General features: G+C 42.4%; 1 protein-coding gene and 1 long non-coding RNA gene across 10 annotated transcripts in view; one reads left to right on the plus strand and one right to left on the minus strand.

Annotated features, from left to right (window-relative positions):
• kcnma1a (potassium large conductance calcium-activated channel, subfamily M, alpha member 1a) overlaps nucleotides 1-21757 on the minus strand; it is a 953094-nt gene that overhangs the window by 611875 nt on the left and 319462 nt on the right. The window lies entirely within an intron of this gene.
• On the plus strand, nucleotides 1089-20174 carry LOC140211852 (uncharacterized). The gene is made up of 3 exons (XR_011889602.1): nucleotides 1089-1249; nucleotides 4296-4383; nucleotides 20075-20174. It is a non-coding gene; the product is annotated as an uncharacterized lncRNA (long non-coding RNA).

Raw genomic sequence — 21757 nt, forward strand, 5'->3', positions numbered from 1 at the left:
TATTGGCACATGGGGCAGCAATGAAGGTCCTCCATCTTTGACTGTCCTTGGCAGTGTACAGGGCTTCCTTCATCATGCCAAGAACTTCCTTTCAGTTTTCACTACGATCAATCATGCAAATCCCGGATGGAGACTCAGGAATACTGTCACGCACAGATATAAAAGGATTCTTCTTTGCTGTTTCCATAACATTTTTTTTTACCAGTCAGGGTTGTTAGCCCTGAGCTGAACCCCAAACCTGGAGGTCCAGTGGACCACTCCTCATCTGGCCTCTACCCTTTGACCTGTTTGGCATGGGGAGCCTACCAAGAGGCCAAGCACAAGGCCCTGACTCCAGCCAACAAAGCTCTCCAGGTCGTTGAGGTAAGCAAGCCTCCAAACCCTATGACAAAGCTGTGGTCTTCTTGGAGGACCCCAGTACATGGAGGTAGAAATGCAATAACAGAATGCAGGCTGTGGTGTTACAATTAAAGAGAAAGTAAAATGCAGGTAGACAATAAGGTACAAAGGGCCATGACAAGGTAGACGGTGAGGTCAAGAGCTCACTTTCGTCACACAAGTGGTCTGTTCAAGAGTTTTATAACTGCGGAATAGAAGCTGTCCTTGAGCTTAGTCCTTGCACTCAGGCTTTTCTATCTGCGGCCCAATGGAGTTCTTTGATTAGATTGGCTGCTTTTGTCAAGACAACAGGAAGTGTAAACCAACTCCAGTGGAGGGAGGCTGGTTTTCGTGACGGATTGAGCTGTGTCCAGAGCTCTCTGCAGTTTCTTGCCATCTTGGGCCCAGCAGTTAGTATACCAAGCTGTGATACATCTGGATAGGATGCTTTCTACGGTGCATCTATGAAAATTGGTCAGGGTCAACTGGGACATGCTAATTTTCCTTCTTAGGGAGTTCCAGGAATTAAGCTCAACCATGACAAACCAATGGCTTTACAGTTTCGTCTCAGGATGGTGTGTGTTACTGTGATATGATAGCTGGGCTGTGCTGATTTTTAACTAATATAAAGTTGGCAGCTAGCCTCATTGCATACATTTGGACAGCTGGGATTTCTGCACTCTACTCTCCAAACAAGAAGTACAGAACACACTGGCAGGACGTATGAAGGTCTGCCCTGCTGCTAGACAATCCACTGGCAGTAGTGTAATGTACTGAGCTGCAGGGCCAGACCCTTCTGTAGTCAGCCTGCCACTTTGATGGCAGCCATAGCTGGTGCACTAAGCGCGGCCGCACTTACCTTCATTTAAAGGTAAGTAAAACATTAGAATTAATTTTTAAAAATTAATGCTTCTAATTTTCCAAAGGTGAAAATATTTTAGATAAATGCATTATTCAAATGAAAATTAAATAAATTGCTGAAATTAATTCAACTGTTTAAGGACGTGTACGATCATCAGAAACAATGAGAACTGCCTTCTGATTATCGAAAGATCACAAGGACAGGCTAGGAAAGGGGTCTCAGGACCTGCAACCGACGGCTTTCTTACTGCTTGCTCTGCTTCATGAAACAACATCATCTTCAGGACATTGGCAGGCACAGAAGGTAAATCCAAAATAGGGGCAGGGACAAGATAGTTCTGGTCCAAAGTTTTAAGCAAGAAAGCTTAGTGCACATTGACATCGTCTTGGGGACGTTTAGGAGCAGCCAATATTTAATCCAAACCTTGATAATGACTAATGGAAGAGCCAGTCATAGACTTATAAGTCCTATGCCTATGTCTACAGGTCTACAGTGTGCAGGACCACCCATTGCACATTGAGTCCCAGTCAACTTCACAAAGGAGCTTGGGAAACAGGAACAGGCTGATGTTGAGGTATTGGTAAGCAGGAGATGACAGCTCTAGACTCAAAGCAACAGACCCTTACATTGTGGTTCAGATGGCTGTAGGGTTGTGATGGAACTCCCAATCCCTCTGCACAACTCTCCTGCCTCCCAGCAGCTCATCCTGACCACTTGGTAGAACAGGTCCACAGGAGAACTTACAGGAAGGCAACACGAGGTTTACAGGCAAGTCTCGTGGTGGTGGGAACTGATGGGCTCCTAGCTGATTTCAGCCAGGCAGACAGGGTCAAACGCAGACAGCAAAATAAAAACTGTTGGAGATTCCAACCGGTTCAGAGAGCATCCACAGAGAAGGATGCCCTTTTACTTGAATAACCATCCTGAACTGCTGATTGTCTCCAGCAGCTTCTATTCTTACTTGAGAGATCCACAAGAGGAGCGTTTTGTTTTAGAGATAAAATCAAACAGTGCAAAGGCATGCTTAATAATGTGCCATAATGAAAGGTTTTAATATTGAGTAGGTTCATGGAGCTCTAGAGTATTACAGCACGGAAATAAGCCCTTTGCTCCAACTCATTCATGCCAGGCAAGTCTTCTTCATGACCTAAAGCAACACACACAAAATGCTGGAAGACCTCAGAAGGCCAGGCAACATCTGTGGAAAAACGTAAACAGTCAACATTTCGAACTGAGATGCTTTCTATAGATGCTACCTGGCCTGCTGAGTCCCTCCAGCAGTTTGTGTGTGTTGCTTTGGATTTCCAGCATTGCAAATTTTCTTCTGTTTGTTCCTTCATGACCTAATCCCATTTGTCTGCACTTGGCCCATATGGCAGGAGACAGAATAAAACCAAATGGCTCCATGCTCTGCACATATCTCTCTCTGGGCATTTCATTGACCTACACTGGTTTGGTTGCTCAATTTTTGTCTCCAATATTCAGATTACACTGAGTGATCTGGAGTGGCTGATCACCAATTGTCCAGGTCTGTAGTCTACCAATTTGACTTACAGTTCAGTGTCGTGTTGTTTACACCATCTAGTTTACTCCATAATGGTTGGACAAAGTTAATATCATTCAAAGTATGCTTGGCAGAAAATGGCACTTTCATCTTTAAGTGGCATCTTGCCAAACATTGTTGAAATAATGTTCTACTGAAACCTTGCTCCCTGAATCATAATCAGTTCATAACCTCATGCCAAGGTGATAAACTATCTGTGAAATGGGAGGAAATAATTTAATGCCATCAACGGATTGAATGGAGATTGTGATTGGTAACCATGTTCTTAAAGTGGGGAAATACCATTCACTGCTCCTGAAAAACAAGCTGTGAACTTCATCTTTTTTTTCTTAGACTTAGAAGAGATTTATTTTGAAGAAGAACTCATGCTTTTTTTTTTACTGGGAGGTTCTGAGCTCTGATATAACCAGCAGCACATTCGAAATGCTGGAGGAATTCAGCAGGTCAGGCAGCATCTATGGAAATGAATAAACAGTGGATGTTTTAGGTCGAGACTCTTACTCAGGATAAGCAAGGTGCTCAAGTTAAATCATGACTTCAAAGGCAATGCATTTTCTTTAACACTTTTTTTGGTTATTTTTATTATTTAAAGATACAGCACGGAACAGGGCCTTCCAATCCAACAAGCCAGACTGCCCAGCAACCCACCTATTTAACAGTAGCCTAACCAATGGACAATTTCCAATGCCAATTAATCTACTGACCGGTATACCTTCAGCATGTGGAACGAAACCAAAACAGTCATGGGGAAAATGTAAAACTCCTTACATTTGAAGCAAGTATTTTAATGCAAACGCTGGTACGTCCCTGTTGGCATGTGGCCAAGTGGTTAAGGCGTTCGTCTAGTGATTTGAAGGTCGCTAGTTCGAGCCTTGGCTGAGGCAGTGTGCGTGTCCTTGAGCAAGGCACTTAACCACACATTGCTCTGCGATGACACCGGTGCCAAGCTGTATGGGTCCTAATGCTCTTCCCTTGGACAACATCGGTGGCGTGGAGAGGGGAGACTTGCAGCATGGGCAACTGCTGGTCTTCCATGCAACCTTGCCCAGGCCTGCGCCCTGGAAACCTTCCAAGGCAAAAATCCATGGTCTCATGAGACTAACGGATTCCTATAGGTACGTCCCACACTGTAACAGCATTGCGCTACGCTATCGTGGCGCCCCATACCACATCTATCTATATCTCTATCTATTTCTATCTCACTTCTCTCACTCTCTTGCTCGCTCACTCTCTCTTTCTCTCTCTTTCTCTCTCTTTCTGACTATGTAGTATAGCAACAAAGAATTTAACACAGATGTTAAATTATATTTGGAGAGGCACAATGTACATAATGTATAAAGTAACATGTGTATTGTAAAATATATTTTATATACAAGTTAAATGTATTTAATTGATAATGATTCTCATGATGTTTTTTCACCTTATCTTGTATCACTGTTTTAGTCAAAGACAGATGTCATTTTAAGTTCACCCTGACAACTTTGTTTGCAGATATAAACACTTAATGGACTTATTGGCAATAACCATCCAGCATCATTTTGGTAAATTGGTAAACTGGTTTATTGTCACATACACAGAGGTAAGTGAAAAATTTTCTTCACAACAGTGCACTGAAGTAATACAATGGAAAACAATAACATAACGTGAAATAAGTTGCAACAGTATACAGAGGAAGTGCAATACAGCCTTACAAAATGTGTAAGATCATAATGAGGTAGATTGAGCAGTCAAGAGTCTATTTTATTCTTCTAGGAACCATTCAATAGTTTTAAAACAGAGGATAGAAACTGGCCTTGAGCTTGGTGGTATACACTTTCAGTTTTTTGCATCTTCTGCCCAATAGGAGGTGGGGTAAAGGGAGAATGACCAGAGTGGGAGAAGTCTTTGATTATGTCGGCTACTTTACTGAGGCAGCAAGAAGTCTGCGGAGGGGAAGCTGGCTTCTCTAAAGTGCTGAACTGTGTCAACAACTCTCTGCTACTTCTCATTAACTATATGTGTACTTTGAAATAGATTTTTAAATATATTTTAAAATATGGCATATAGGTAATAAAGATCTCTTTCCTGAGTCAAGTGGGTCAAGTTTTTCCCAAAAGTGAAGAGCTAGAGGAGAGACAAAAAGTTTAACAACTTTCATCAAATGTGATAGGATGGCACGGTAGTGTAGCAATTCATGTAACGCTTTACAGCACCAGTGACTATCATCCAGCGATTGGGGTTCAATTCCTACCATTGTCTGTAAGGAGCTTGTACATTCTCCCTATGACCACGTAGGTTTCCTCCGGGTTTCCTGGTTTCCTTCCGCATTCTGAAGATGTGTGGTTAGGGTTAGTAAGTTGTGGGCTTTCTATGTAGGCGTGGGAAACATGGTGACACTTACAGACTGCCCCAGTACATATTTGGGCCATGATATTCATTGTATCAAGCAACACATTTCATCATATGTATCCATGTACATGTGACAAATAAAACTAATTTTTTTTTAAACTAAAGAAAAATGTCCAACCGAAGAGAGCTGCAACATCAGTCTCACTCTCAAACCCAGGAATCGGAGGAACATTGCAAAATACTTTTCAATTTCATTGTTACTAATGATGAAAGTACACAGTAATCTTCCCTGATAAGTATGATGCAAGCTGTTAAATAACATTTAATGGAAACTTACCAAGCCCAGAGACATCTGGTTATGAGGATGTTAGTAAAACATCTTAAAATCTTACTTCAATCTAAAATCAAGCAAAATGGTGCAAAGGTTATGAAGTTCGATTCACCATTGTGAAAACCAAGTAAAACAAGTGGCTATGATGCAGCCAAGTTGAGAAAGTTATTACAAGATGATAATTATGGCCACTGGGTGGTGGGGTGGAAATACGTCTCTGCCAAAGAAGGCATAAGGTACTCCTCTCCGCTAGCCTGCAGGTCACCCTTTTTTGCCAGAGGGTGGTGAATCTATAGAATTCATTGCCACAGACAGCTGTAGAAGCCCAGTCATTGTGAATACGTAAAGCAGAGGTTGATAGGTTCTTAATTGGTCAGGATATTAAAGTTTTTGGGGAGAAGGCAGGAGAATAGAGTTGAGAAGGATAATAAATTGGCCATAATGGAATGGAGGAGTAGATTTGATAAGCCAAATGGCCTGATTCTGTTCCTACATCGTATGCTCTTATGTGAATGTGACCTTCGCAAACACACTGAATGATGGAATTGGCAATTCAAATCAGGGAATAGTGCAAGTGAGACCAGCTGTTCCATGTAACAGCATGCACGCTCGTCACATGGCAATGCACACTGTTCTGGAGCAAACCAAGCTCTGTTTTTAAAAGATAAACAAAGACTATTAACACCATGGAGAGAAACATATGTCTTCCGAGTACTGGCTCATGACAGAAGGAGAAATGTGGCTTGATAGGTCACATCTCCAGAGCTTGGAGAAATAACCAGAAAGGAAAGTAAATAAAATAAGATGAAAAAAGTAATGTTCAAAACTTCCTGAAGTTTCTACCATTCTCTCGATGTAAAGGAAGGCTTGTACAATGAGATAGTATTTGCAATAGTCACTGACAAATAGGCTATCTCAATAAAGGTGGAATCATTCACCTGATGCTGATGGACCACACTAAATATCTAACCAGCAATGGTATGAAAGCTCTAAACCTGTTAGAAAGAGGTTGATCGAAATAAGTTCATCACAATAAAATAGCTGAGACTGGAACATAAAGAAAGCGTTGAGGGCATTATGGGGTTTTCAAACTGAGGTTAGCACACTGAAGGGCAGCCAAATGAAAACTCCTGTAGACTCAATCACTCTACCATAGTCCTTCAAGTAAAGGTTATTCCTTTGTGCAAAGAAACAAAAGTTAGAGACAGAAATTAACAGACTACTCCATCTCTGAGAGAAAATAACTGAACCTGTGAACTTTTGTGAATGGCAGTAACCATTAGGAAAGTGTTAATATGTTATCAGGATTTGTGGAGATCACAAACTATTAATCTAGTCCTGTCACTGGAACTTAATCTCATTTCTAGAACTAAGGACATAAAAGAGGACCACAACCTTGTAGAGGTTTGGAGGCTTGTGTGCCGCAATAACCTGGAGAGCTATGTGGGCTAGAGCCAGGGCTTTATGTGTTTGGCTCTTGGTAGGGTCACCCATGTCAAACAGGTTAAAGGGTAGAGGCCATACTAAGTGTGATGGAACTCCCAACCCTTCTGCACAACTTTCCTGCCTCCCAGCAGTTCATCCTGACCACTCGGTAGAGCAGGTCCACAAGAGAACTTACAGGAAGGCAGCACAAGGTTTACAGGCAAGTCTCATGGTGGTGGGAACTGAAGGGCTAACTACCCTGACAGGTAAAACAATTTTTTTACGGAAACAACAATGAAGTATCCCCCTACATCTGAGTGTGATCGTATTCCTAATCACCAGCTGGGACCTGCATAACCGACAGTAGTGAAAACTGAGAGGAAGCTACTGACTATGAAGGAAGCCCTGAACGCCACCAGAGATATAGAACCTTCATTGTTCCCTAAACACCAACAATGTAATGGGCAATAAGGTAAGAACTGAAGACAAATCATCAGGATCTTTGAATTATTATTATAAATTCTTGGAAAATCCAGCAAACCTCTCAGGTCCTTTGCAGTAATTGCCATGAAATAGTATGGAAACGGAGTGAAACTCAAGAAAAAGCTTTTCATATGCTAAAGACCTGCTCCCATCTGCTGATACTCTAGTCTCCTCCACAGACAATTAACCTTGCCTTGCAACGCACCCTAAAATGTTGGTGCTATGTTGCCCCATCCAATGGGTGATATCTAGAGTTTATTTCCAACAGCATCTGCAGAATCAGTTGTGTCAGGCTTATTTCCAGAATGCTATAGTGGAAGGAGTTTTAGTTGTCGTCTTAGACCGCAGTTCACAGATCGCAAACTCTCAAATGTGTCTGTTCCATAAAATGAAGACAGTACCTGAAATGCTTCCCCCATGAATTCATTTGACTACTTCCCATTCAGACATGTTGGTCCATGGCCTCCTCCACTTCTCTCTGAGGTTGGAGGAGCAACATCTGAGTACCCTCTAACCTGAAAGCATGAGTATTGATCTCCCTAAATGCCAATAATTTCTTCCCCTCTCCCATCTTTCTTGTTCCATTCCCAGTTCTGGCTCCCTTCTTACTCCTTCTCCTCACTTGCCCATCACCTCCAGCTGGTGCCCCTCCTCCTTCCTTTTCTCCCATGGTCCGCTGTCCTCTTCTGTCAGATTCTTTCTTCTTCAGCCCTTTACCAACTATCATCTCGCAGCTTCTCACTTTATCCCCCCTCCCCCACCCATCTTCACCCTCAATCGGTTTCACCTATAACAAGCCGGCTTGTACCCACACCCCCCCCCCACTCCCCACCTTCTCACTTCAGCTTCTTCCCCTTTCCTTTCTAGGCCTGATGAGGGGTCTCAGCCCGAAATATCAACTGTTTATTCCCCTCCATAGATGCTGCTGGACCTGCAGAGTTCCTCTTGCATTTTGTGTGTTGCTCTTGTTCATTTAAATATACTATTGTTTTTAAAGCAGTACAGGATTTTCTCAGTCATCTTCCATTGCCACTGGACACGTTATTCTGAGGACACTGTCAACCAGACAATGGGCATCAAAATTCCTGTACTGCCTCAAGTTGAGGTCAGACACTCGATTTGTTATAAATCTCCTGCATATTTGAAATATTATTTTAAATAATATTGAATTCACTTTTGGAGATAGGGGAACATAATTGAACATTGAACAGTGCAGGCCATTCGGCCCATAATGTTTAACCTTCTCCAAGATCAATCTAACCCTTCCCTCCCACACAGCCCTCCATGGGTATATCATTCAACAAATGAATCAAGGCTTTTAATTTTTGGGCTCAGATCTGATGCAAAACCGAGTATTTCTTCATAAGTTGGCTGTATTAGGTTGAATTTAATCTCTGAGTGCACACATGAACCTTCTTGTTAGCAATGTGCAAGGTGTCAACAAGGTCACTCAACAGTCCTTAAAACTCATAAATTCAGCATGCAAAATTCAAACTGGAAGTTAACTTAGGTTAGGTTGGGTTGGGTTAATCGATGGTTGTTCTTTTCTAAGCAAGCAGAGGGCACGGTGCTTTCAGGGGTTTGTGTGTCTGTTGTGGCCTCTGGCAGACTTAATTGTGATTGCTCTCTGCAGGAGCTGTACTTGCAGACATGTGCACTCAGCAGGCTTGAAGCCAATAAAAAAGTTACTAAAGAATGAAACTCAGGCTCCACCTATTTTATATGCTAAAGTGTGATAGACTGTTTCCTTTTTTGCAACTATGGATTACAAATTTGATTCACATCGCAAAGACATCATTAAATGGGAAAACTTACAGAGAAGATTTATGAGGATGGTTCAAGGGCCTCTGTTATAGGGAGAGGTTGGGCAGGACAGGACTTTACTTCTTGGAACATGGGAACTAGAGGCGTGAACTTACAGTGGTGTATAAAATCATGAGAGGTTTAGATAAGGTGAATGGCCATGGTAAAATCAAGAGGACAGAACTAAGAGACAAAGATTTAAATGGACCAGACGGGAAACCTTTTCACACAGGAGATGGTGCATATATGGAATGAGCTGCCAGAGAAAGTGAATTAGCTAGGTACAATAGCAACACTTATAAGGCATTAGGATAAGTACATTGACAAGAGAGGTTTAGAGGAATATGGGGCAAATATGGGAAAGTGGGGCCATCTTGCATCTAGACCCATGGTCGGCATGGACAGGTTGGGCCAAAGGACTTGTTTTCAATGTCTCTAAAAGATTCCAGAGGCCACTCCTGGTCACAGTAACAACCTGGAGATGCTCAAAATTTCTAAATGCACTTATTGTTTGCATTTACCATCATCTACAGGTGAGCGGTTTGGAGATGACCATAACTTATATGTGAGATCAAAACTAGGGATTCTCTGTAACAGATATTTCACAAGATGCTCAGCTGTGACCTCTTGTAAGTTTGGTTGGTGTGTTGTGTTGTTAAGCCACCTCAATGCTCCACGATTAAGAATATAAAAATTCTCAAAGAGAACTTAAACATTCTCTTGCCCCATCAGCAAAGTGTTATAGCTCCACGGCTGTTGGTCCTTCTAGGGTAGTAAAATCAAATTGCAGACAAGCTGGCTACCAGGACTCTAGATGCCCTGAGGTAATAGTAGGTCAATTCAACCCCCTTGCTGTCTTCTCGCTGCTGCCATTGGGCAGGAGCTACAGGAGCTTTAGGATCCACACCACCAGGTGCAAGAGCAGTTATTAGCATTCAACTATTAGTCTCCTGATCCAATGTGGATAACTTCACACTCACCTCAACACTGAAATGATTTGACAACCTATGAACTCACTTTCAAGTGGAGAGAGAGACAGAGATGAGATAGAGAGAAATTAAGATGGATAGATAGATATGGTCATTTATTTGTATTTGCACAGATTGTCTTCTTTAGCACACTTAATGTTTGTTAGCCTTTATTTGTGTGTAGTTTTTCAATGAATCTATTGTATTTCTACTATGATTGTGCTCTATGAATGCCTGCAAGAAAACGAATATGGTGGCATATACAGTGCATACTTAGATAATAAATTCACTTTGATCCTTAAACTTTTTTTGAACTTGTGCCAAGTGGAAAGAGCCAGAAAGCTATCAAAAGTTGTGACTGAAAGGAAATGTAAAATGTCAATCAATGGTAAGTGAAATAATTGATGGTTTTATCTCTGAATTTCATCTGGTGGTTATCAGGGCAGCATTTGCACATTTAGCTTCAGCGATTCCCGATGGTGTCTCAGATACACAGAACGCCAAGTGCATATTTAAAGGAAAGGTCAGCAACAAATCCAGGATGCCTCCAGGTGATTCAATCGTGATGCAGAGAGCACAGGCTCCTGAAAGCCACGACAACCTGAGTATTCATTAAACTCAAACTCGACACATTTCTGGAGATGGCTTTTCCCAAAAGAAACTCCAACTAAATTACATTAATTCAAAAAAGATGAACAAAATTGGAAGTTAACTTTTAAGGACAAAAGAGGAAATGAAGCTGAGTGCAACGCACACACAATGCTAGAGGAACACAGCAGATTGGGCAGCACCAAGGGACAGAAATAAGCTATCAGTGTTTCAGAGTGAGACCCTTCATTGGGAAAGGAAAGGAAGGGGGTAGAAGCCAGAACAAGGAGGTGGGGGAAGTGGAAGAAATACCTGTTGGCAGGTGATTGGTGAGAGCAGGTGAGGGAGAAGATGTGTGGGTAGGGGAGGGGGATGAAGTATGAAGCTAGGAAGGGATAGGTGTAGAGGAAAAAGGCGGGATCTCCCAGTGGGTACACATTTATCTTGACTTCCAATTCCCATTCTGACGTGTCTGTCCATGGCCTCCTCTAATACAATGACAAGTTGGAGAAACAACACCTCAGTTTCTCTCTGATGGCATGAACATTGATTTCTCAAACTTCCAGTAATTTCTCCCTCCTCTCCCTTCTCTGTTTTTCTATTCCCCATTCTAGATCCCTCCGTACCCCTTCTCTTCTCCTCACCTGCCTATCACCTCCCTCTGGTGCTCTTCCTCCTTCCACCCATCAGCTCCCAGATTCTCACATCATCCCCTCTCCCACATCCACCCACCTTTCCCCTCATCTGGTCTCACCTAGCCCGTGCAAGTTTGTACTTCGTCCCCATCCTCACCCTCCTATTCTGGCTTCGGCTCCCTTCCTTTCCAGTCCTCATGAAGGAGAGCCACAGCCCAAAACGTTCACCTCCTTAGATGCTGCCCGGCCGAGTACCTCCAGCATGTTGTGTGTTCGACTCAAGATTTCCAGCATCTGTATAATTTCTTGTGTTTAGGAAATGGAACTGCGAGACAGGGATTAATACTCTGAGTTTAAACCTTACATAGAAAGGTTATCAGCAATGGACATTTCCACAAACATTTCCAAGGTCAGCATGCATTCTGTATTGTACATCACTTGACTGATGTTACAGGATGATAAGAGGCACAGATCGAGTGGATAGCCAGAGATATTTTTTCCCCCAGGGTGAAAATGGCCAATACAAGGAGGCACCATTTTAAAGTGATTGGAGGAAAGTATAGGGGGGTTGTCAAAGGCAAGTTCTTTACACACAGAGCTGTGTGCATGGAACATGCCACATGGAGTGGTGGTAAAGGAAGATACATTGGTAGCATTGAAGCAACTCTTAGATTGGCACATAGATGATAGAAAAATTAAGAGTTATGTAGGAGTGAAGGGTCAGATTCATGTCGCATGATGTTAAAAGGTCAACACAACATCATGGGCCGAAGGGCCTACACTGTGCTGTAATGTTCTATGTTCTATATTCTAAGGTGAAGGAGTGATGCCTTCTTGGTCAATTACAGTCTAAGTGGTGAAGATGCTCCCACAGCACTATTCAATATCTTATACATTATTAGTAGATGTTATCAAGTAGGATAGGTCAGCAGCTGAGAAGACAACTAATGGTATGTTGTAGGATGGCAAAAGAAATAAGATAAAGATGTTGAACAGTTAAGCTCTTGTTAAACTCACAATGATCAAGATCATCATTGATATTCAACTTCTTGGCGATAAAACTAGTCCTCTCTGCCAAGGATCACATTCAAGTGGGCACCAGATACACTGACCACAGAGCACAAACTAAAGTGTGCTGTGGATTGAAACGTGTACCATCTGCCAAAGAAATACCGACAGTACAACTATTACATCACACCATGAGGTTCATTCCCTAGAACCTCTCTGTAATTTGAAGGCAGCCTATTTGCCCAGTACAACACGGACTGAACAGAAAAATGGCAGGAAAATACAAATGAATTCAGTAAAGACCTCTGCAGTCTTGGTTTTATTCCACTTTGGAGCTGCTAGTCCACCCAAGGAAGTGGCCTGCTTATTAAAGAGTCAGAAGGAATCTGGAGGCATAAGCAAAAGACTGCGGAAAAGGGTTTGGACCAAATCTGTAAACTAGAGGAGATCAGATGCTGAGGTTAGGTATGCTTGGGGGTCAGACCATCCAGTCAATTCACTTGCTCACTGAATAACCACATAGACTCTTAGACACTCAACCTATTGACAGTAATACAACAGTAAATACAAGGCTGCTTTTGCCTACTCAAAATCAGATGTGAAAAATGAAGTGAGATGGCAATTCCACCTAACCCAGACAAATTTTCCATGTGAGATGGCAATTATTTTCCTTAATGTATTTTGACTTTAATGAAGCAAAACATCCCAAGATGTTTCATAGGAGGGTTAAAAAAGAACTGTGATCAAGCCGCATAAGAAGGTGGCAGGGCAGATAGTCAAAGGTTGGATCAAAAAGATAGGAATATCTTGAAGGAAAGAGAAATTAGACCTTAAGACATAAGAGCAGAATTTGACCCATCGAGTCAGCTCTACCATTCCATAATGGCTGATTTCTTATTCCTCTTAACCCCATTCTCCTGCCTTCTCATCATAACCTTCAATACCCTAACTAATCAAGAACCTGTCAAACTCCATTTTTAAATATACTCAGTGACATGACCTCCACAGCTGTCCTTGGTTATGAATGCTACAGATTAACCACCCTCTAGCAAAAGAAATTCCAAGTCTCTGTTCTAAAGGGACATCCCTCTATTCTGAGGGTGTGCCCTCTTGTTCTAGATTCTCCCACTATAGGAAGTATCCTCACCACATCCACTCTATCTAGACTCTTCAATATTCAACAGGCTTCAATAGATTCCTACTCATTCTTCAAAACTCCATCAAGTACAGGCCCAAAGCCATCAAAATCTCCTCATAAGTTAACCCAGAATCATTCTTACGAACCTCCTCTGGACCCTCTCCAATGCCAGCACATCTTTTCTTAAATAAGGGACCAAACCTGCTTACAGTAATTTATGTGCAGTCTGACCAATGCCTTCTAAAGCCTCATCATTACATCCTTGCTTTTATCATCTAGTCCTCTTGAAATGCATGTTAACATTGCATCTGTCTTCCTCACCACAAATTCACCCTGCAAGTTAACTTTTCGGGAACCCTACACAAGGACTACCGAGTTCTGATTTTCTAAATTTTCTCCCCATTTAGGAAATAGTCTATGCCTTTATTCCTTCTGCAAAAGGGTATTTGGAGGGAATTGGGCAACTAAAGGCATAGCCACTAATCATGGAACAACTGAAGTTGGATCTTGATATGGTCAGAACCAGAAAAGTGGGAAACCATAACATTGCAGAATTGGGAACTTTACAGAAGTAGGGAGAAGGGACCCCACTGAGGCTTTGGAAAAACATGGATGAGTACAACAAAGGCAATGGGTGAGGACATGCTACTCAAAATTTCAGAAGACTCAGAAGAATGCTAAACAGTTCTTGAAAACAAATTAATCTCAATTTGCTACCGTAACTTGGTCATGCAAGTTTTGCAGTTACAAGCTAGCAGATGGGAGCCTAGTTTAACACTTCCCCCCAAAGGATCTAATTTATTTGCAATGATAATGACTATTGCAATGTACGGATAAATGGAGCAACAGAGCAAACTGTTAGAAAGTACAAGCTATAATCTAATTGTCACTCCCGTACCATGCTGAGGTTTAGGTATGCTTAAGGGTCAGACCATCTGGACAAGTCACTAGCTTACTGAATAACCACGTGGACTCTCAAGACAGGGCTTAGACACACTCAACCCATTGACAGTAATGAGACAGTAAAACCAAGGCTTCCTCTCTCCACTTAAATTTGACACTTGATGGTCTTCCAGTATATGGTGACATCTATGAAGAAATACACACAAAATACTGGAGGAATTCAGCAGGTCAGGCAGCATTGTGGAAATGAATAAACACTCGAAGTTTCAGGCCGAAACCGTTCTCCATGAAGGGGGATGATGCCAGAATAAAAAGACGGTGGGAGGGGAAAGAGGCTAGCCAGAAGGTGATAGGTGAGGCCAGGTGGGTGGGAAAGGTTGGCTGGAGAATAAGGAAGCTGATGGGAGAGGAGAGTGGACCATAGGAGAAAAGGGAGGAGGAGGGGACTCACGAGGAAGTACTAGGCAAGTAAGAAGAGGCAAAAGGCCAGAGTGGGAAAATGGAAGAAGAGGGGTAGAGGAGGGAATTTTTTTTTTTAACCAGGAAGAGAAATTGATAGTCATACCATCAGGTTGGAGGCTACCCAGATGGAACACAAAGTGTGGCTCCTCCACCCTGAGGGTGGCCTCATCATGATACAAGAGAAGGCCATGGATCAACATGTTGGAATGGGAATTGGAATTAAAATGTTCGGCCACCGGGAAGTTCCGCTTTTGGTAGATGGAGTGGTGGTGCTAAGCGAAGCAGTCCCCCAATCTATGTCAGGTCTCACCATTGTTGGGAAGCAGCGGACAGAAGAGGTGATCCCAGCAAATTCACAGGTGAAGTGTTGCCTCACCTGGAAGGACTCTTTGGGTCCCTGAATGGAGGTGAGGGAGGAAGTAAATGCACAGGCGTAGCAGTTAGGCCATTTGCAGGGATAAGTGCCGGGAGGGAGATTAGTGGGGAGGGACGAATGGACAATTCCGTGACGGAATACTGCTGGCAAGCACTGTCCAAGATACAGGAGTACATGTTGAGGGATGTAGGGAAACTCAGAGCCACCATCACAAAGGCCTTTTGGGGAAGGGACATAATCTAGGTATAGCAGTGAGACCCGACATAGATTAGGAGACCGCTTCGCCAAGCACCTACGCTCTGTCTGCAAGAAAAAGCAGGGTCTCCTGGTGGCCACCCACATCAATTCTACTTCCCGTTCCCATTCTGGCATGTCAGTCCTTGGCCTCCTCTACTGCCATGATGAAGCCACACTCAGGTTGGAGGAGCAACACCTTATATTCCGTCTGGGTAGCCTCCAACCTGATGACATGAACTGATTTCTCGAACATTCTGGTAATTGCCCCCCACCCTTCACCATTCCCATTTTCCTCTCTGACCTTATTTCCCTACCTGCCCATCTCCTCCCTCTGGTGCTCCTTCCCCTTTCCTTTCTTCCATGGTCTTCTACCCTCTCCTATCAGATTCTTCCTTCTTCAGCCCTTTATTTCTTTCATCTATCAGCTTCCCAGCTCTTTACTTCATCCCGCCCCCTCCCAGTTTCCCGTTACCTTCATTTTGCTCTAACCTCTCATCTTTTTTACAGTCTTGATGAAGGGTCTCAGCCCGAAACATCGACTGTTTATTCTTTTCCATAGATGCTGCCTAGCCAGCTGAGTTCCCCCAGCAACTTCTGTGTGTTGCATAAAGTTAAGACTGGCTGTATTTTGGTACACTTTATGAATAAAGTACATTTTTGGAAAATAATTGACACATAAGATCCTTGTGATAAATACAGGATATTTCTCCTAAGTTTGTCACAAGCACCAATTAAACAAATTAACTTTGAATTAACACATTTTGTTTTGGGTATTTGTTGTGTGGCACTTGCCTGCTGCTTCCTGACACCAAAGCCGCGAAAAGACTTCTGTACTTCCTCCATTTGGGACAACCAACGGTCATGAAAGGTGACATCTCCATGGCTTGTACTTAGCAAGGTATAAGCCAAAAGTGCCTTTGGTTTAAGTGCATGATTCAATAATACTGCAGCGATATTGCATATAAATTATTAAGGGAACATCATATCATACATAACCATCAGATGATCACATTTTAAGGCAGAAATAATTCTCTGTCATACAAGGACTAGTTTCACTTGTCACATGTACATTGAAATATTGAAGTATACAATGAAATGCATTGCTTGATTCAAATCAAATCAGCATGGGCAGCCCAAAAATGCTGCTACACTTCCAGTGCCAATATAGAATGCCCACAACTCACTACTCTTAATCTGTACGTCTTTGGAATGTGGGAGGAAACTGGTGCACCCAAGCGAACCCCAGGTAGTCAAGGGAAGAAGGTAAAAACTCCTTACAGACAGCAGCAGGAATTGAACCCTGAGTGGTGATTGCTGTAAGGTACGTAATGGTGCTAACTGCCAGGCTACCATGCCACCCACATTCAATGCCTAGATAATATTTAATAAAGTGCGATTCAGAACTCAGGCTCACTGTTGGAGGACTCTCACTTTGTGGTGCCAGATATAGTTACACCCAGTGGCTACTTTCTTAGATACACCTGCTCATTAATGCAAATATCTAATCAGTCAAATACATGGCAGCAACTCAACGCATGTCAGCGCACATGCGCTGGTCATGCATGCAGCCTGGTACAGCCGTTCCGATCTATTCTTTTACTTTCTTCTTCTTACTTTTTAATTTACGTTATTTTTTTGTTTTTTTTTTCTCACGGTAACACGTCGAAGCTGCACCCTCTCTAACATGCTGGTAGAGAGAGTTTTATTTGGGTTTTCTTTAGTGCTGGAAATGGTTACATCCCGACACACGGGACAGAAGCAAGGTCGCATTGTGTATTCCACGGACCAGCAAATCCCGGCCAGCTTAGCTAACAGAGCGGTGGACACCCCTGCCGAAATCCGGAGGAAAACACACAGAGGGGGATCACAAAGCCGAGGAAAGAGGACCGGGTTGAGACAAGAGAGACTGACCGGAAGTGCACTGAGAGCGGTAAGCGTAAAGGAGTTGGCTGCTTACTGATCTGGTTAACAACGGATGGTGCAATCCGGGGTATATTACGATCGAGGAATGTGTTTGCAGACTGGATATTGAACTTTTTACTGTTGGACTTCGGCCACATTCCACCGTGATACAACACTTGGCGGCACGGGAGATCGTTCCTGCCTGTGGCCATCGAACGTGCAGCTCCTCCCGTGGAGGGTCAGACACCCTGAGCCAATAGACTGGTCCTGGACTTATTTTCCATCTGGAATAGTTTGCATTTTGGTGTTTGATTGCTGGGGTTTTTTGTATTGCTATATTTACGCTCTATTCTTGGTTGGTGCGGCTGTAACAAAACCAAATTTCCCTCAGGATTAATAAAAGTATATCTATCTATCTAAAAGCATGCAGACATAGTCAAGCGGTTCAGTTAATTTTCAGACCAAACATCAGAATGGGGAAGAAATGTGATCTGACTGAGTCTGGCCATGGAGTGATTGTGGCTGTCAGGTCGGGTGATTTGCGTATCTCAGAAACTGCTGATCTTCTACAATTTTCTCACACAACAGCTTCTAGAGTTTACAGAGAATGGTGTTAAAAACTAAAAAAAACACACCCTATGAGCGGCATTTCTGTGGGTCAAGGTGCCTTGTTAACGAGAGACAACAGAGGACAGTGTCCAGACTGGCTCAAGCTGACAGGAAGGCAAGAGTAACTCAAATAACCAGCTGTTAATATACTGGTGTGCAAAAGAGCATCTCTGAATACACAACACGTTGAGATTGGACCTTGCAGTGGACGGGCTACAGCAGCAGAAGACCAGACTGGGTGCCATTCCTGTACCTAATAAAGTGGCCACTGAGTAAAATATCAACAGTCAAGGCTAGGATCAGATCCTTTAAGGGTCAGGTAAAAACACTATACAGATTTAATTAATCATTTGATTTTGAAGTTCCAACCATACATGTGTCCTGTGGTTAAACTGAAAAGAGCAACTGAGCTCTTAATAATTTATTTCCTGAGCAATCGTACAGGCAGAGATGAAGTTCTTTAAAATTCAGTGTTCCCCGGCTTCCTTGATGCATATTTATGAGCCACCAATTAATCAATGGAAGATCAGTGCTGAGACATTTTCTATCATGGTAATAATTTCTCATCAAGAAAACTGCTTCTTCAATGCAGTGTAAGTGAGTTTGAATCCTCCTGATCTATGAGCCACTCTGCTAAGACACAGAGAGCAGCGATCGGTCATAACCCCAGTTCCCTGCAGATCTTATCATAATCACTGGCCATTTGAAAAAGGGCAAGCAAAACCTTCCCTCTCGAGGGTGCAGGGAAGTGAGGGGAGTGTGAGTCACCTCCAGATGAAGCCAGAGTTTCCCAACCTCAGTCTCTTAAACCAGAATCAGAATCAGGTTTAATATCACTAGCATATGTCATGAAATTTGTTAACTTTGCAGCAGCAGTACTATACATGATAAGATGATAAGTATAGAAAAAAACCGAATTACATTAAGTATATTTATGTATATTAAAAAGTTAACTTAAAATAAGCAGTGCAAAAAATGAAAGAAAATAAAGTAGTGAGGTAGTGTTCGTGAGTTCAATGTCCATTTAGAATCGGGTGGTAGAGGGCAAGAAGCTATTCCTGAATCTCTGAGTGTGTACCTTCAGGCTTCTGCACCTCCTACATGACAGTAACAATGAAAAGAGGGCATATCCTGGGTGATGGGATAGGTGCCGCCTTTCTGAAGCATTGCTCCTTGAAGATGTCTTGGGTACTAAAGAGGCTGCTATCTATGATGGAGCTGACTAATTTTACCGCTCTCTGCAGTTTTCTTCCAACCTGTGCAGTAGCCCCCCCCCCACACGCCCACCCCCCATACCAGACAGTGATGCAGCCCATCCGAATGCTCTCCATGGTACATCTGTAGTTTTCCAGTGTTTGAAATGTTTTAGCACTGAGCTACAACTATGTACGAAGCAAGAACAACAGTGGATAGTGTGATCAATCGGCCGCATGCACACTTGCCACATTCTCACAATCATTCAAATATGCTTCAATAACAATGATCAATTTATTTGGGGCAGATCTAATGTTCAAGCGAGGCTGAAATCGGGTCTTATTCTGACAAGAAGACCCCAACAGGCAGCTTCAGCCACGCACAAAACCCGATGAAGGGTTTTGACCCGAAACAACGTCAACTGTTTACTGTTTTCCACAGATGCTGCCTGGCCTGCTGAGCTCCTCCAGCATTTTGTTTGTGCTGCTCAGATTTCCAGCATCTGCAAGTCTTCTCTTGTTTGTCCTTAGAGACGACATGGGATTGAACTCTGAACTCCAAAGCCCCGAGCTGTAATAGCATCGTGATAACCACTACGCTACCATGGTGCCACGGTTTTCCCAGAGTGGAAATAGCTAATGCAAGGGAACATCACTTTAAGGTGACTGGAACAAAGTATAGAAGGAACGTAGGAGCTAGATTTTTCACACAGAGAGTGGTAGGTGTGTGGAACAGCAGGGACATGGTAGCATGTACTGAATTCTTGTAAAAGATGGCAGTAAGTGGGTAAATATGTTGGCTATATGTCTTTTTATGATGGCACTCATGCAGTGTTCCTGTAAACTCATGCAATCTCTGTCATATTGTGATCTTTTCCCAGCTGGGGGCCCCTTTCAACTACAACACAACCTGAGAGGAAATGAGGAATGAAAACCTGACTTCAAAGTAATCCTGTGATTGACACCCCATTCAAATCTAACATTAAGAGAAAATAAATATAATAATGTAAAAGCAGCTGTTCCACAACTTGCTTGAGGTTTATAGTTACTGGGAACATGGATGGAACCTGTGTATGTAAAGTTAAAACCAAAAGTCGCTGTCAAAGATGGCCTGCTCCTCACAATGGGCACTACAGCAGTCATCACAGACACAATCAACACAGAATAGGGTGATTTGGCGTGACCTTTAGCTAATTACCTATTATCCTCATTATAAAGTCTGATGAAAATGATAAGCCTTGGGAAATCAGGAATAAGAAAGTTTTTAAACTGCATACTAATTACTCCGAACCAACTCAAAATCAAACCTAAAAAAGTAGTGTTACAAGTACGGAATCTAACTTCAAGAAAATAAATAGTGCTTTAAATTCTGTTTTTAAAAATCCTTAATTGTTTTTTTGTTGTTTAAAATTTTAGCTTAAAATCACATTTATTCAAACACGAGAAAACCTGCAGATGCTGGAAATCCAAAGCAATGCACATAAAATGCCAGAGGATCTCAGCAGATCAGGCAGCATCTATGGAAAAAAGTAAACAGTTGCTGTATCGGGCTGAAACCCTTCATCAGTATTGGTAAGGAAGGCTCTCATTATCTCCTTTCTAGTCCTAATGAAAGGTCTTGGTCTGAAACGTTGACTATTTCCTCATTTCCACAGATGCTGCCTGGCCTGCTGCATTCTTCCAACGTTTTGTGTTTATTCCAAAAGTATTACATATACTGTATGTGAGGGACTGTCTCAAGACGGCAATACCGTATCATCAAAAAACCCCACAATCTCGACCATGCCATCTTACCACAGCTACCACTGGGGAGGACGTACAGAACGCTGAAATCCACTACAACTAAGTTCAAGAACAGATACTTCCCTTCAACTAGTCAGTTCTTGAACTAACCAGCACAACCCTAATCACTACCCCAGTACAGCAAAACTGTGATAATTTTGATCACTTTTCACTCCAGAGTGATTCCAATTCTGATCATATCCCCATCCTCATTTGCCACTTCTCCTGAATGCTCATGGAAATGTGAACAATATTGAACTAACTCCAGATTCTAGGGGCATTAACATATATAACGTTTGCTAGCCGTGATCAATCTTCTGTGATCCCCAGCAACAATTTCCCATCCAAATGCCTTAATCTGTCTCTCTTCTTGGGTATTCAAAAATAGAATTCCTCCTTATTTAAACTAAAGTCATAGAGACAAAACTTACCAGCTGGCACAGTTTAGTTACCTAACATCAATTATTGAAGGAAAATCTTAGTAATGGCCAAACTATTTGTTGTAATTCCTTGGGGAAATCCTTTTAGAGATGGCACTGGTTCCAAGAAAGGGCATTTGTTAACAGACAGTATGCAATTTTTATGCAAAAGTTATGATGTTCTTTGATTATGACTAAGACAACAGAAAACATAACAATCATTGTAAGGTTATAAAGTATAAGTCCAAAAGTCTGCTTCTATTATTGCTCTTCTTAGCCAGTCTCTTGGGATCGAAGATAAATTGCTCCCACGTTGATGTTGGCATCGTAAAGTTATAATTGGTAACTAAAGTACAAGTGCAA

Source organism: Mobula birostris, chromosome 18 (assembly GCF_030028105.1).
Source record: "Mobula birostris isolate sMobBir1 chromosome 18, sMobBir1.hap1, whole genome shotgun sequence".
Lineage (NCBI taxonomy): Eukaryota > Metazoa > Chordata > Chondrichthyes > Myliobatiformes > Myliobatidae > Mobula > Mobula birostris.